Source organism: Schistocerca gregaria, chromosome 6 (genome assembly GCF_023897955.1).
Source record: "Schistocerca gregaria isolate iqSchGreg1 chromosome 6, iqSchGreg1.2, whole genome shotgun sequence".
Lineage (NCBI taxonomy): Eukaryota > Metazoa > Arthropoda > Insecta > Orthoptera > Acrididae > Schistocerca > Schistocerca gregaria.
The window spans coordinates 379,866,013-379,883,578 of NC_064925.1; the positions used below are offsets into that span (position 1 = coordinate 379,866,013).

At 45.9% G+C, this 17,566-nt stretch overlaps 1 protein-coding gene across 2 annotated transcripts in view; it reads right to left on the bottom strand.

Moving 5' to 3' along the window:
- LOC126279066 (focal adhesion kinase 1) overlaps positions 1 to 17,566 on the bottom strand; it is a 743,693-nt gene that overhangs the window by 604,122 nt on the left and 122,005 nt on the right. For both annotated transcript variants that reach the window (XM_049979508.1, XM_049979509.1), the window contains one exon: positions 10,371 to 10,437. The gene's annotated coding sequence lies outside the window, so the exon portion shown is untranslated. The remainder of the gene's footprint in view (positions 1 to 10,370; positions 10,438 to 17,566) is intronic.

The window sequence follows — 17,566 nt, forward strand, 5'->3', positions numbered from 1 at the left end:
AACATAGGGGTTACACTCGTCTGGTGTGAGACGTTCCCTGGGGGATCCACCAGGGGCCGAACCGCACAATAACCCTGGGTTCGGTGGGGGGCGGCGGAGGGGTGAAGTGGACTGCGGTAGTCGTCCTGGGGTTGTGGACCACTGCGGCTGCGGCGGGGACTGAGCCCCTTTGTCGTTTCTAGGTCCTTGGGTAACATACAATACAATAAATACAATACTACAATACATGGCAAAGGTACTTGTCAGTTTTGCAGTGTTAGTAGTTGCCTCCGTTACTGAGGCGGGTGGCCGTACAGAAGCAATGTAGCCGAGCTGCTGAAAGATCAGGGCTGGGCTCGCAGGAGCGCAATGTTGGCGGGACGGCAGGTGTGCGGTAAGAGGACGCGCAGCGACGGCGCACGGCACGGGGCGGGTAGCGAACTGCACCGTGGACGCCTGCCAGCCGCTTCGCCCACGGCGGGACGCAAACTGCGCGGAGACTGTTGTGTACGCGAGGGTCAGCTAGGCGGGAAGGTGACGCCGGCGTTGCGGCATACGCAGCTAGGCGTTCGGCAGTCAATAAATGTGGTGGCCAGCCAACAGCAGGCAGTGTGACGCCCTGTCCTCACACGACAAACCGACAAATGTGCAGGAACTATTACCTACAACTAGGTGTCGCCACCAATCGCACGCCTCAGCACGCGAGGTCAGAAAGCTCGCAGCAATGTTGAGGGAATCGGCCCCGGCGAACGGCGGCTGTAGCGCGGGTAGCCAGCCAGGTGTGACGCGGCAGCGCTGGGCTGGGCTGGGTGCACTCAGCGCGATGAGGCCACGACCCAGACAGCCAGCGCGGGCGGCGCGGCCGCAGGGGAAATACACAGGCGAGCGCGAGAGCTATATAGCAGGGCGGGCGTGTTTCTGATTAATGGCCGACGCGGCGAGGGAAGCCGTCTTGCTCGCACCTGGCGGCCGCTACTGCCATCACGGCTTCCCAGCCGCGGCAGATATAATGATGCCGAGGCTAGCGGAGCACGGCAGCCAGGTAGCTGCGGCGCTGTCTCGCGGTCTGGACTAGAGTCTGTCTCAACCGGCTCTAGCGCAGAGAGGTCAGCAGTATGTACGCTACTGGCCATTACAATTGCTACACACGAAGATGACGTGCTACAGACGGGATATTTAACCGACAGGAAGAAGATGCTGTGATATGCAAATGATTAGCTCTTCAGAGCATTCACACAAGGATGGCGCCGGTGGCGACACCTACAACGTGCTGACACGAGGAAAGTTTCCAACCGATTTCTTATATACAAACACCAGTTGACTGGCGTTGCCTGGTGAAACGTTGTTGTGACGCCTCGTGTATAGAGGAGAAATGCGTACAATCAAGTTTCCGACTTTGATAAAGATCGGATTGTAGCCTATCGCGATTGCGGTTTATCTTATCGCGACAATGTCGCTCGCGGTGGTAGAGATCCAATGACTGTTAGCAGAATATGGAATCGGTGGGTTCAGGAGGGTAATACGAAACGCCGTGCTGTCCCAATGGCCTCGTATCACTAGCAGTCGAGATGACAGGCATCTTATCCGCATGGTTGTTAAGTGACCGTGCAGCCACGTCTCGATCCTTGAGTCAACAGATGGGGACGTTTGCAAGACAACAACCATCTGCACGAACAGTTCGACGATGTTTGCAGCAGCATGGACTATCAGCTCGGAGACCGTGGCTGCGGCTACCCTTGATGCTGCATCACAGACAGGAGCGCCTGCGATGGTGTACACGACGACGAACCTGGGTGCACGAATGGCAAAACGTCATTCTTTCGGATGAATCCAGGTTCTGTTTACAGCATCATGATGGTCGCATCCGTGTTTGGCGACATCGCGGTCAACGCACATTGGAAGCGGGTATTCGTCATCGCCACACTGGCGTATCACCTGGCATGAAGGTATGGAGTGCCATTGGTTACACGTCTCGGTCACCTCTTCTTCGCATTGACAGCACTTTGAACAGTGGACGTTACATTTTAGATGTGTTACGACCCGTGGCTCTACCCTTCATTCGAGCCCAGCGAAACCCTACATTTCAGCAGGATAATGCACGACCGCACGTTGCAGGTCCTGTACGGGCCTTTCTGGATACAGAAAATGTTCGACTGCTGCCCTGGCCAGCACATTCTCCAGATCTCTCATCAATTGAAAAAGTCTGGTCAATGGTGGCCGAGCAACTGGCTCGTCACGATACGGCTGTCACTACTCTTGATGAACTGTGGTATCGTGTTGAAGCTGTATGTGCAGCTGTACCTGTACACGCCATCCAAGCTCTGTTTGACTCAATGCCCAGGCGTATCAAGGTCGTTATTACGGCCAAAGGTTGTTGTACTGGGTACTAATTTCTCAGGATCTATGCACCCAAAATGCGTGAAAATGTAATCACATGTCAGTTTTAGTATAATATATTTGTCCAATGAATACCTGTTTATCATCTGCATTTCTTCTTGGTGTAGCAATTTTAATGGCCAGTAGTGTTCATAAACACTCTGTCGTTCCCAAGTTTAACACCAAAGCATGGCTCTACGTCTCTATCTCAAAAAAAGTCGACTCCACCGGAACAGGTCATGAAGGCCCAACGGAACCAACCGGCCGCCGTGTCATCCTCAGCCCACAGTCGTCACTGGATGCGGAGATGGAGGGGCGTGTGGTTACCACGGAGATGGAGGGGCGTGTGGTTAGCACATTGCTCTCCCGGCAGTTAATCTGTTTACGAGACCGGATCCACTACTTCTCAATCAAGTATCTCCTCAGCTCGCCACACAAGGTCTCAGTGCACTCCGCTTGCCAACAGCGCTCGGCAGACTGGATGGTCACACATCCAAGTGCTAGCCCCTTCAACTTCAGTGGGCTGACGGGAACCGGTGTTACCACTGCGGAAAAGCCTTGGCCAATGTTCTTATCACCCATGTGGTTGTTAAGTAGTGACGTATGAGAAAACAGACAGGTATGCAAACGCTAATGTAACTTTTACTGTTTGAGAGATGACTGAGCCAAACTTTACCCATGTTGTTATTATGTTATTCGCCATAGCTCGGTTTATTTATTACATTTTTTTGTTAAATAGCGGGATCAGGACGTTGATGGATACTTGAAGAACATACTGTCACATGAAGAACATTTTCTCAAAGGTTACATTATTTAGAACTTTCAAAATGCAGTAGGTTTATTCTTACTAACCAAATAAACAAATATGTGTTCTGGTTTTTCAACTTCAGACTTGGAACTCTTCCAACATTTTTTTTTAAATTTATGGTTATGATACATAGCAATTTTTATATCACAAAAAAATATTTGACAGTTATGCACCTTGAAAAATTTAGTACGACAGGAAATTGTGTTATAGTACGTACGAAGCCTGTAGCGAATTTCACGTTTTTCTCTGAAATTATTTAGGCGAAAAATGTTCCTAATGTATTGAAAAATGAAAGTGGCTGGAAAACAGAAAGAAGATTTTATTAGCATTCAGGCCAGAAACAAGTACTTTAATGTCGACCATAACGATACATGTGGTCTTTTTGTTCTTCATCTAGCTGTTTTCTTCTAGTACGATCTTTCTGGCGTGCTCTTTTAGCAAATATTCTTCACTCGTATTTCAAAACTAGCAATACGCACATGATCAGTCTTCTTGAGTAGATTCATCACGTGAGAAATTTTAACAATAGTGGATGACCAAAATTTCTTTCCTGTCTCTTCTAAATGAAGCTGTTAAAACTTTCTTTCGAGTATTGTGTTTCAAGATGCGTGATTTTCTTTAGTAAATTGCAATTAATCACATCCTAAATTGGTCCACAGTCTTCTACACCACACAGATGTCTTCTCTGCTAGCAGGAAATAATAAAAGATCGCACGATTAAACTCTGAAAACTGGAGACAACGTTTCTAACACGCTACAGAACTATCTGGCGACAGCAAAAGTTTCAGTATTTTTGACCAATCTGACACACATCCCCCCATGACATTACTTCACTCTGCTTCCCGCGCATCTTAAAGCACGCCCTTCCGCGTACAATTATACTAGAGAGTACATCAATTATGCCGCACTGCAGCGCTTTGCATTTAACACACAGCTGCTCCATCCTTCCAGTCGGCTACTGAGATTCGCGCAAACCGAGGATCAGCCCCGCCACGGAAGCGCAGCGAGAAGTTTTTTTAATAAAAATAATATTTACAGTTTGCCAAAGAATAGCGCGACCTGAGGAGCAAGGCCGCACACGACGGTAGTTAGTTATTTTGTGGTTGTTTGTTCCATTAAGCATTTGAAAGATTCTTTAATCGAAATTACGTGAAAAGAGTTACGTTACAGGATATGTTTACGTGATTAATGTTAATATAAATGAACATATTTTTAGTATTACTGATGCAGCTACACTTAAAACATTTTGAAGAACCAAAATTTCCAAATGTTCAACACAGAAGCTGCTTTTTATTTACTGGCAGACTAGTTTCGGCTGTTGCCTATTTTCGCAAACTACGTATTTCTATTTAGGATGTGTTTGTTGTGGACAGTTCTTTTTATGTCATCTTAGTCATGTATCTCAGAAGTTCGTTATCCAGCATGATGTGTCACGCTGGCTTATTTATACAAAATACGTGGCTTGCGAAAATGGGCAAAACCCTACACTATTGAGTCAGTAAATAAACAGCACCTTTGGTGCTGAACATTTAAATATGTCTCCTCTTCAATATTTCAGAGCTGCAAGACGCGGCGTTTTGAAAACCTTCGCTGTCAAAAACTAGTTTTTTACAGCCTACCCACTTTTTAAATATATAAATCAAAATTCAATCGTGGAATAGGAGGAGTTGCCCAGAAGAAATCATTTTACTTTGGATTTAAAACTTGCTTTGCTACCTGTCGGACATTTTATGTTATTGGCCAAACAATCAAAAACTTTTTGTTGCTGCATATTGAACTCCTTTTTGGGCCAACGACAGCTGTAATGATGGGTAATAAAGGTCATTTACTCCTCTAGTGTTTAGGTACTGCGTCAATAATCTCCCCATCGTTACGTACTACTGCCCGCGGAGTGCGTCCTTTATTGGGCCAAACAAATGGAAGTTCTAAGGTGCGAGATTTGGGCTGTGGGGTAGATGAGGAAGAACAGTCCAACGACGTTTTGTGGATTTCTCTCGGGTGCGCAGCCTTCTGTGAGGCCACGCGTAGCCATGGAGAAGGAGAAGTTCGTTTTCATTTTTGTGGCGACAAACACGCAGAAGTCGTATCTTTAGAAGTAAGCACAATACACTTCAGAGTTGATCGTTGCACCATGAGAGAGGACATCAGACAGATTAACCCTTTCAGAGTCCCAGAAAACTGTCCCCATGACTTTAGCGGTTGAGGGTGCGGTTTTGAACTTTTCCTTCGGAGGATTGGTGGCGTGGGACCACTCCATGTGTTGTCGTTTTGTTTCCGATTCGGAATGATGAACCCATGCTTCATCTCTTGTGATGATGATCGACAAAAAACTGCACCATGAGTCTCGTAACGCGCGAGCAATTCTGCACAGATAGGCCGTCGTTCCTTTATGGCCTTCTGTTAGGTACCCAGTAACGCAGCGGGCACACACCTTTGATCATCCCAGCTGGTGGACGAATCTGTCATCGGTACCAACAGAATCGTCCCGTTTTGCAGCGAGGTGTTTCGCTGTAATCCATCGGTCACCTCGAGTGAGAGTGTCCGCACGTTCCAACATTTCAGCATCCACAACTGTGTGCGGCCGGACGGCGCGCGCGCGAGAGAGAGAGATTTGCGCGATCTTACAAACATAACAGACTCCCTGCCTAACGACTCACCGTGCTTTCGTTCATTGTCAGGCCTCCGTAGACATCCTGCAAGAGCCTATGAATATTTATGACGATCTGATTTTGGACCAAAAGAAATTCTGTAACAGCTCTCTGCTTGGAACACACCTCTGTTACGTACACCATTTTGAAAACTGCATATAGCGCCAACACGTATCGGGACTTCATGGAACTGTAGGGACTGAACTGGAAATATTCCATGATGTTCCACAACAAACTCTGCATTTTTACAACAGAAATTCGCGGAGAAAAAGAATGTGTTACATTACTTATTGAACGCCCCTTGTAGAGTCGCACATCGTTCAGTGTTACCCCTTATGTATTTTATATCCTTAGTTGTGCTGTTTCTCTGCGCTGACCAGGACGAAAAAAAATTGGTTCTTTTGTGGCGACAATGAAATTAGTAACTTGGTGTCCGGCTGCATCTGTCCATCCATCAGCGAAAGCATTTTGACTTAAAATTTTGTCTGTGACAACAGTGTGAAGATGTTGATATACAGCTTTGAGCAATGTGAGTCCCATAGCGCGGTCAGGTCGTCGCGTGCGTAGGTCTGCGATGGGTTGCGATTGTTAACTCCAACATTACAGTGCAGATATTCATCACTGAAATTCGTCATAAATAAACCGTCACAGTTTGAGAAGAAAAGTGGCATCCGTACCTAAACACTAGAGGAGTAAATAACCTTTATTACCCATCATTACAGCTGTCGTTGGCCCAAAAAGGAGTCCAGTATGCAGCAACAAAAAGTTTTTGATTGTTTGGCCAATAACATAAAATGTCCGACAGGTAGCAAAGCAAGTTTTAAATCCAACGTAAAATCATTTCTTCTGGGCAACTCCTCCTATGAGGTAATAAACATGTAATACAGCTACTACAATACTTATTTACAATTAACACATTACTGCACTGAAATGGTGCAGAAGTTAGATTGTACTCACACACACACACACACACACACACACACACACACACACACACACACACTTATTTACAATGAACACATTACTGCATTGAAATTATGCAGAAGTTATATATATATATATGGGTGTTACAAAAAGGTACGGCCAAACTTTCAGGAAACATTCCTCACACACAAAGAAAGAAAATATGTGCGCATGTGTCTGGAAACGCTTACTTTCCATGTTACAGCTCATTTTATTACTTCTCTTCAAATCACATTAATCATGGAATGGAAACAAACAGCAACCGAACGTACCAACGTCACTTCAAACACTTTGTTACAGGAAATGTCCAAAATGTCCTCCGTTAACGAGGATATATACATCCACTCTCCGTCGCATGGAATCCCTGATGTGCTGATGCAGCCCTGGAGAATGGCGTATTGTATCGCAACTGTCAACAATACGAGCACAGAAAGTTTCTACATTTGGTACCGGGGTTGCGTAGACAAGAGCTTTCAAATGCCGCCATAAATGAAAGGCAAGAGGGTTGAGGTCAGGAGAGCGTGGAGGCCATGGAATTGGTCCGCCTCTACCAAGCCATCGGTCACCGAATCTATTGTTGAGAAGCGTACGAACACTTCGACTGAAATGTGCAGGAGCTCCATCGTGCATCAACCACATGTTGTGTCGTACTTGTAAAAGCACATGTTCTAGCAGCACAGGTAGAGTATCCCGTATGAAATCATGATAACGTGCTCCATTGAGCGTAGGTGGACGAAACTAAAATGAGATCTATCATGGAAATTAAGCGTTTCTGGGCACATGTCCACATAACATCTTTTCTTTATTTGTGTGTGAGAAATGTTTCCTGAAAGTTTAGCCGTACCTTTTTGTAACAGCCTGTACTTTTTATGACTGCTGGCAAGTTATTGAAAATTTGTGTTCCTGAATAATACACATCTTTTTCTACTAGAGTAAGTGACTTTAAATCCTTGTGAAGATTATTCTTCTTTCTAATACTGATTCCATGAATTGAGCTGTTGGCTTGAAAAAGTACCAAGGCTTCGTCCGAAGCAAACTGACGGCAGCGAATGTCTTTCTTCAGGGCTCCAAAAATATGGAAATCGCATGGGGAGAGATCGGGATTGTATGAAGAATGTTTAAGGGCTTCTAAGCGAAACTTCTGCAGCGTAGTCGAAACAACATTGGGATCACGTGGGCAGACACTACCCTGAAACAGAATGATGCCGACCGTAAACATGCCTGGGCGTTTGGATTTGATGGTGTGCTTCAATAAACGCACAGCGGTACGTGGACACTTTTCAAAAACTGAAGCGCACCATCGAGTCCAAACACCCAGGAATCTTGACGGTCGGCACCATTCTGTTTCAGGATAACGCCCGCGGGCAGACTGCCGACGCTGTTTAGACTACGCTGCAAAAATTCCACTGCGAAGCCCTTACATATCCTCTACACAGTCCCGATCTCCCCCTATGCAAATTCCATATTTTTGGAGCTCCGAAGAAAGACAACGTGGTCGTCGATTTTCTCCGTAGGAAGAGGAAGAGACAAGCGCAAACATTTTCCCATGAAGGCATCGACCGCCTTATCTGACAGTAATGTAATTGGAGGAGTATTAACTGTTACGGCGATTACTTTTGAAATAACAAACAGTTTACTCACTTTTCGCATCTGTCTAGTTTTCACTGGCTTGCCCCTTTCATATACACCTTACCTGGTGATACTAGTCGTTGTATTATGTTTTCCCTCGCTTGAGAGCTGAAAACAAATTTTGGCTGTATGTGTAATGGAAGTAATGGGCGCTTGTTTATGAGCTATTACCGAAGCTAGTACACGGCTATACACGTAATGAATGACGTTAACGGCAACATTTATCGACAAAGTGCACAGGCTGCTGATTAGTGCGAACATGAGGGGGCGCCGTTCTATAAGCTGCATCCCTTTGTCACAGCATAAGCAGTGGTAGACGCCGGAAAAATTCACGACCTCTCACCGCTCTCTTTAACGTGTACACATGACATGCACAACTCCGCCTTTCCAAATTTATCGAAATAAACGTAACTGTTTGCAGCGCGACACAAACTTCTCCGACGTCAAAAACTTTGCGTTATATACGCGTGATCACATCATTGGCGACATCAAACAAGCAAAGACTGGTTTGTGGCCACAAGGAGTGCAGTCAACCCATCTTAAGGGGACCAAACCCTGCCTATCTAACCCATGTTAATTTAGGCAAGTATTTGATCCATTTCTGAAAAAAACTATTTGATGGAGGACCTTAATATTTCTACTGTATGTTACATGACGCTAACAGAGTTAACTGTACTAAAATCTACTTTATCCATTTTATAGTTTTTAAGAAATACTTTTTTTTTAATTTATTAACAAAAAATATTAAGTTTTTTCTGCAGAAAATATTTTTTGTGATCTTCCTACTGGGGGAATATTAACGAATATAGTACCAGAGGTGGCTTTTTATATTATGCAAAGTCTCTGAAAATTTCGTTCATTTATCTATGATAGTTTCTGACATAATGGGGCATACCTACTGAAAGTATGCGGGAAATTGACTTTAAAGAAAAGACTTCTGAAATTTGTTACTTACAGTAAATTAAAACTGTCCTGCTGCATATGATGGCCCTCCTTTGGCCTCTAGCAGGTCTTCCAGCTTCTTTTTCACCTTCCTGGATGTTTGTTTTGCTTCCTTGGCCATATTAGATGCAGGCCTGTCTGCATCGGCTATCTTCATTTTATCGCAGTGTTGCAGCCGTGTGATCATATTTTAACCAGGATTAATTCCCAGCTTCTTCAGTACCCAACACTTTCCAATATTACCACAATTGAATGTAATAACAGCTTCATGAACTCCTAGTTTCATCGTATGCATGCCTATAAATACAGTTTTAGGAAGGCTGTTCCCAATTATGCTGTTGAAACATTCATTTGGGTTCTGTGTCTGCCCATGCAGGCATTTCCTTAGAAGGTCAGGATGAGCCAAGTCTCTGAAAATAGGTTTAATTGCTGTAATAATAGGAGCAGGAAGAGAATTCTGGTGAAAATAAAGATTCTCCAGTTGCCTGAGCCCCATTATATTTGCACCACGAATTTTCTCCTGATGGACACAATCCATGACATGGCTTATCATCAATAGAGGACTTATGGAAGAATATGGCCCAAAACTCTCTTAATTGCCTCCAGAATTTCTTTATTTCTCCTAATTGCCTGCCCATAGTATACCTGCAAGTTTTGTATTTCAGTTTTAGTTAACCGATCCTGTCCGGTCAACAATTTTCCATCTTCTAATTTTTTTCCTCTCATATCAACATTTGGTTTTCTCAGCCTTGTTCCCAAACTTTTTGAACATGGCCTACACATTCTATTTCCCTAATAATGGCATCTCCATATGGCTTAGAGTTGACAGTGGGGGACAGAAAAGTGGGTGTGGCACTTAAAAACACGTGGTAGGAAAATACTCTTTAAATCCTCGAAACAATTTTTTTTCAGCAAAATCCTTTTCAGAGTACTTAAACAAAACCTTAATCTATCGAAATATGATGAAAACCGAAAACTGTTTTTTTTTTTCCGAACTGAACCACGGTGTGGTCCCCTTAACTCACCCGCAGGAACGCCGGCTGCAATCCTACTGCTGCTCGGGCGAAGATCGCGAAACCATCGGCAGGACACCTGCAACACACGACACAACTGTCAGCACTATTCCCACCTGACTCAGTCAAAACAATCACAGAATAATTTCTTTTACTTCAGGCAATGATCACAAAACCTCTGGTCCTTAAGACTACCGCCTTCAGTTAGCAATAACCATCTTCAGATCTGCAGCAAAAACATGGGAAATGCAAACTCCGTGGGCAGAGTACATCTTAAAACAATAAAATATACCGTAACGAACATTTTTTACTTTTACGGGTGTAGAAAATATAACGAGGCATACCTGTTTGATAACATGTCCTAAGAAATCCAAAGTGGTATCATCACAAAACACACACAAAATCAGCTTAACATCGACGCACATATTTAAAATATGGTGTAAACTTGGGTCACCGTGCCCCAGGAGTCATACTGCCATTAGCTTTACTGTTCCCAACAAAGTGCTTCTCAGTAGCCACAACATACTTTGTGCGGCTCTGAGCACTATGGGACTCAACTGCTGTGGTCATCAATCCCCTAGAACTTAGAACTACTTAAACCTAACTAACCTAAGGACATCACACACATCCATGCCCGAGACAGGATTCGAACCTGCGACCGTAGCAGTCGCACGGTTCCGGACTGCGCGCCTAGAACCGCGAGACCACCGCGGCCGGCAGAACTACTTCAACCTAACTAACCTTAGGACAACACACAACACCCAGCCATCACGAGGCAGAGAAAATCTCTGACCCCGCCGGGAATCGAACCCGAGAAGGGAGAACGCTACCACACGACCACAAGATGCGGGCATCCTTTGTGCGGTAAGCTCGTTAGCTGTCGCTGCTGTGAGTCTATAGATATTCGTCAATTATACCGTTGTACAGAACACAATAAATGAAAATTACAATAGGTAAAGTCTCTAGTGCAGTTACCTTCGAATCTGTGAAAATACCTGCCTAACACAGAAAAATCCTGTTTAATACTCAATTACCAAAATGTAGTAAACAAAACAACGTAATGAAAAAGCTACGCTGACGTGGTTTGCCGTTACTGTGGGAACAGCGCACTGCGCCGTTGTGCCGCTCCCACTGCATCCAGTAAATTCACAGAGGTGCAAGTCGCCCAACCCTTCATCGGTAAACCTGTCTATACTGATGCTTATCACTGTTAAAAGTACAGCCAACACTGCAGGAAAATGCAAACCCAAGACCTAAAGGAGCAATACGGCGAAGAGTCAAGTGAGCATTACCGTTATCAACAACAAGAACAGCGTGAATGTTTCCAAACAAGACACGCACGTTACCGTCGACCCTTGCACCTGGTAGTGAGGGCCCTTCGTTCGGCTTATCAATGTGTCTGCACAGCTGTCTTGAAATCATTCAACGTGCGACGCATTTTTCTTAGTCACCACTGCACTTGTTTACTGCTACGTCACCACGTGATTCGGACGAAAACAAGGCTCAAATGGCTCTGAGCTCTACGGGACTTAACATCGGAGGTCATCAGTCCCCTAGAACTTAGAACTACTGAAACCTAACTAACCTAAAGACATCACACACATCCATGCCCGAAGCAGGATTCGAACCCGCAACCGTAGCAGTCGCAGTTCCGGACTGAATCGCTTAGAACCGCTCGGCCACCGCGGCCGGCGTGATTAGGACGACGGTCACGAGACGCCAATGGCTACAGTATCGTGGTCGAATAATACACCGTCGACACAGGCACTGTTCTGCATATATTTCAGAGCAATACATTTACAGATAGAGGTTAGAAGTCAAACTAAGTGCAATTACTTTGCAACAAGCGATCGGAGATGACGGGTGCCTTGTACCAAAATAGTCAGAAAATATCCCTGAACAGCGGCCAAAATTTATTTAGTGCAGTTGTCGTCGAGCCCGCATAAGTTATCTGTACGTTTCACGGAGGATACTTGTGTGTGTGTGTGTGTGTGTGTGTGTGTGTGTGTGTGTGTGTGTGTGTGTGTGTGTGTCCAGGCTTCTGATGTGAGCTTTGTGCCACAGACCGTCGGTGCAGCCAGTGTCCGCACTCGCTACGGATCTGACAGAGCAATTTCTGTATAGACAGGCACAGCCTGCGAGTGGGAGAAAGCACAGCAGATCATTGGTCACTTTTTAAGATATGAAGAGATTACGAGATTCGAATTCTTTAACCTGTTCAAGCTCTTCCGAACTGCAGAAGCTCTGCGCTAGTGTCGGAGACCATAAACTTGGCGGTAATTTTTTCACAGTGCAGCTAAGAAAAGGGCGAGATAGTAACTAATACATGATCAACCGCAACATCATGACCACCGACCTATTATCGATATTAACCAAAAAATGGTTCAAATGTCTCTAAGCACTATGGGACTTAACATCTGGGTCATCAGTCCCCTAGACTTAGAACTACTTAAACCTAACTAACCTAAGGACAACACACACATCCAAGCCCGAGTCAGGATTAGAACCTGCGACCGTAGCAGCAGCGCGGTTCCGGACTGAAAAGAACGGCTCGGTCACAGCGGTCGGCTAGATATTAACCTGTTCAGGGGATAGCAGCGTCACCTGGCGAGGAAAGGCTGCTCCTCAGATACATGCACGGTGCATGTAGCATCAGTATGCGTGATGTATGTGTGTAGAACGGGGAAGGCACACGATGTATGTGAATTTGCCTGAGAACAGATTGTGACGGCCCGGAGGCTCGGCGCTAGCATTTCGGAAACTGCACGACTTGTCGGGTATTCGACGAGTGCTATGCAGAGTGCCTTCAACACGTTACCAAACCAAGATGAAACCACGTCCAGAAGTCGTGGTGTTGAGCGGTACCCGTCATTTCATATGTCGGACGTCGTAGGCAGGGCAGACTGATAAAACAAGACAGGCGGAGAAATGTGGCGGAACTAAAATCAGACTTTAATGCTGGGCACAGTACACGTATGTCTGAACACACAGTGCACCATCCCCTCCTAACGATGGGCCTCCGCAGCGAAGGACACATGCATTGGCCAATAGTAACAAGACGACATGGGAAACTACGAACGAAATGGGCACGTGACCATCGGCAATGAACGTTGCCCCAGTGGCAGAGTGTTGCATGGTCTGATGAATCCCGATTCCTTCTTCGTCATGCCGATGGGAAGGCGGGAATTCGTAGGGAACAGCTCCTTGACATCTGTACTCCGGGACGGAGACAACCTGGTAGCGGCTCTATTATGCTCTGGGGAACATTCTCGTGGGCATCCGTGAGCCCAGCGGAGTTCGTGAAAGGCACCATGACGGGCGAGGAGTATCGTACACTGGTTGCAGACCACGAGCATACCTTCACGATGATCATGTTCCCCGACGGTATTGGCATTTTTCAACAAGATAACGTGCCATGTCACAAGGCCAGGAGTGTAATGGAATAGCTCGAGGAACGTACTGACGAGTTTCAATTGATCTGCCAAACCCCCAACTAGCCAGATCTGAACCCGACGGAATACATCTGGGATGTGATTGAACGTGGCGTCAGCGCTCATCGCTCCCTCCCCAGAATTGGTAACTTGTGTGTGCAGATGCGGTGCCAACTCCTCCAGCGACCTACAAACAAGGCAAACCCCCGTGTACGCGTGCTGCTACAAAGCCTACAGCACGCCTACGGGATAACACTCAGACTCCGGAGTCAGAAAATTTCTGATCGGTAGCGTCAGCCCAGTACCGCTGTCGTACATCGCGAACTGGGGGGTCAAGGATGCAACAGCTTTGTCTATATAAGTAATGATTTTGTTAAAAAGATGCGACGCCGCTGTTATCCGTGCCAAAGGTCGACATACCGGCTATTAGGCAGGTAGTCATAATGTTCGTCGGCCGGGGTGGCCGAGCGGTTCTAGGCGCTACAGTCTGGAACCGCGCGACCGCTACGGTCGCAGGTTCGAATCCTGCCTCGGGCATGGGTATGTGTGATGTCCTTATGTTAGTTAGGTTTAAGTAGTTCTAAGTTCTAGGGGACTGATGACCTCAGACGTTAAGTCCCATAGTGCTCAGAGCCATTTGAACAATTTTCATAATGTTCTGGCCGATCAGTTTACGTAGTTATTTGGTCAATATCTTCTTCGCAGTAACTAGGAAATTATCTGTAAAACAGTGTTGTCATGAAAATAGCTACTAAATATATTCCGACCGACCGCTTTGTCATCCTCTCCCATGTGAGGTCTGCACGCTGCTGTCCTGGCCGTTGTCAGTGTGCCACGCTTTGGAAACGCAATTTGTCACTCAATAAAAATTCCTCAAATTGCATAAACAAGCTGAGCGTGAGCTCCATTCCAGACCCTCCACCAAGGAAAAATCCCTGCCGGTACTGGGAATTCAGCCTAGCTCAATCCCAGAGCAGCCATCTATGCTCACAACTCAGCTACTGAGAGTCGGTCGATGTGGTCGAGCGGTTCTAGGCTTTGCAGTCCGGAACAGCGCGGCTGCTACGGTGGCAGGTTCGAATCCTCCCTTGGGCACGGATGTAATTGGTGTCCTTCGGTTAGTTAGTTTTAAATAGTTCTAAGTCTAGGGGACTGATGACCTCAGATGTTAAGTCTCATAGTGCTTGGAGCCATTTGAACCATTTTCAACTACGGAGACTGTCTGACATGTATCTATACCGTGGATAAATGAATCTTGATGGCCATTGTAGACCACTGAGACGATGAAAAACGGCGCTGGTACATAGCCAATTCCCCTTACTCAGCAGCAATGTGACAGCCAGACTTACGGTCACAGACGGACCACAGTCAATAGCGTCATCTGCCTTCACTCCATGAAACACTGCCGACGGGTTTGGCACTAAACCTTGGACACACACCACAATCTGGTGGTATGGAGCTATGCCGCATCCCCCCTCCACTTGTCGGTCAAGTGATGACAAAGACGATGTATTTTCCTGCCGTGATTGGAAGTGGATACTTCCAAGCCGAACGCTACCAGATAATACTACGTCGGCGGCATCGGCTGCGCAGGTGGGACTGCCTCATTTGAAATATATTCATACCGGCGTGTTGATGAGTCACGCTGTCGGCTTTTACTTTAATCTACATTTAGATGTAATCAGTGAGCCTATTTGGAGATTCATGAATGGCGTAAAATGGGTTGCTCAGCACATATGATATCAGTTACTTGAAAACTGTTTGTGTTTTCTACTAACATATTTAATTCGTTTGGGATTCTGTAGTTCCTTGATATGAGCTTTAGTTGAATTACATGAACTTCTCGGAGTGATTGCAAGGAGTGCGACATGATGAGATTAAAAACTAGAGGTGCAATTGATACGGAAGCCCGTTACGTTAAGTTAAAGTAAGAAAACAATATACGAGGTACATTCAAGTTCTAAGGCCTCCGATTTTTTTTCTCCGGACTGGAAAGAGATAGAAATATGCGCATTGTTTTAAAATGAGGCCGCGTTCATTGTCAATACGTCCCAGAGATGGCAGCACCGTACGGCAGATGGAATTTTACCGCCAGCGGCGAGAATGAGAACTGTTTTAAATAGTTAAAATGGCGATGTTTTCCTTACTTGAACAGTGTGCAATCATTCGTTTTCTGAATTTGCGTGGTGTGATACCAACTGAAATTTATCGACAGTTGAAGGAGACATGTGGTGATGGAGTTATGGGTGTGTCGAAAGTGCGTTCGTGGGTGCGACAGTTTAATGAAGGCAGAACATCGTGTGACAACAAACCGAAACAACCTCGGGCTCGCACAAGCCGGTCTGACGAGATGATCGAGAAAGTGAAGAGAATTGTTTTGGGGGATCGCCGAATGACTGTTGAACAGATCGCTCGCCGAATGACTGTTGAACAGATCGCCTCCAGAGTTGGCATTTCTGTGGGTTCTGTGCACACAATCCTACATGACGACCTGAAAATGCGAAAAGTGTCATCCAGGTGGGTGCCACGAATGCTGACGGACGACCACATGACTGCCCGTCTGGCATGTCGCCAAGCAATGTTGACGCGCAACGACAGCATGAATGGGACTTTCTTTTCGTCGGTTGTGACAATGGATGAGACGTGGATGCCATTTTTCAACCCAGAAACAAAGCGCCAGTCAGCTCAATCGAAGCACACAGATTCACCGCCACCAAAAAAATTTCGGGTAACCGCCAGTGCTGAAAAAATGATGGTGTCTATGTTCTGGGACAGCGAGGGCGTAATCCTTACCCATTGCGTTCCAAAGGGCACTACAGTAACAGGTGCATCCTACGAAAATGTTTTGAAGAACAAATTCCTTCCTGCACTGCAACAAAAACGTCCCGGAAGGGCTGCGCGTGTGCTGTTTCACCAAGACAACGCACCAGTACATCGAGCTAACGTTAGGCAACAGTTTCTTCGTGATAACAACTTTGAAGTGATTCCTCATGCCCCCTACTCACCTGACCTGGCTCCTAGTGACTTTTGGCTTTTTCCAACAATGAAAGACACTCTCCGTGGCCGCACATTCACCAGCCGTGCTGCTATTGCCTCAGCGATTTTCCAGAGGTGAAAACAGACTCCTAAAGAAGCCTTCGCCGCTGCCATGGAATCATGGCGTCAGCGTTGTGAAAAATGTGTACGTCTGCAGGGCGATTACGTCGAGAAGTAACGCCAGTTTCATCGATTTCGGGTGAGTAGTTAATTAGAAAAAAAAATCGGAAGCCTTAGAACTTGAATGCACCTCGTAAAGTTGCTAATATGTAACCATATCCGTAATCCACAAATCGACACTCGCAGTAGCTAACGCGAGCTACAGCTTCCTCGAGCTCGTCGGTTAACTACATGTTTTATACAGTGTAGGCGGAAAACCATGTTTAAGCACCCAACTTTGTGGGAATGATCTTCAGACTGTGCGCTGCAGGTTTTGCGTTGTTGTTAGTGTTAGCTTATTGTTAGGCCTCAGTACTGGCACGGCGAAGTAGGCTTGAAACACAAGCATCAGTGTGCTCTACAGTCGCAGTACACATTGGTCTGAAGAAGATGGGCAGGGCTTTACCCGTAAAGCTGTTTTATCAAAACAACAGCAGTGGTGCTGCTACTCTTCGCGAATACCGACGTATTAAAACAATACGGACAAGTTCACTATCTGCCCCGAGGTTAAAGAACAAGAATCTGAAGTACGAATTAACACGCGATTTGGGAGAGGCCGACGACCAACTGCGTCACAAATTG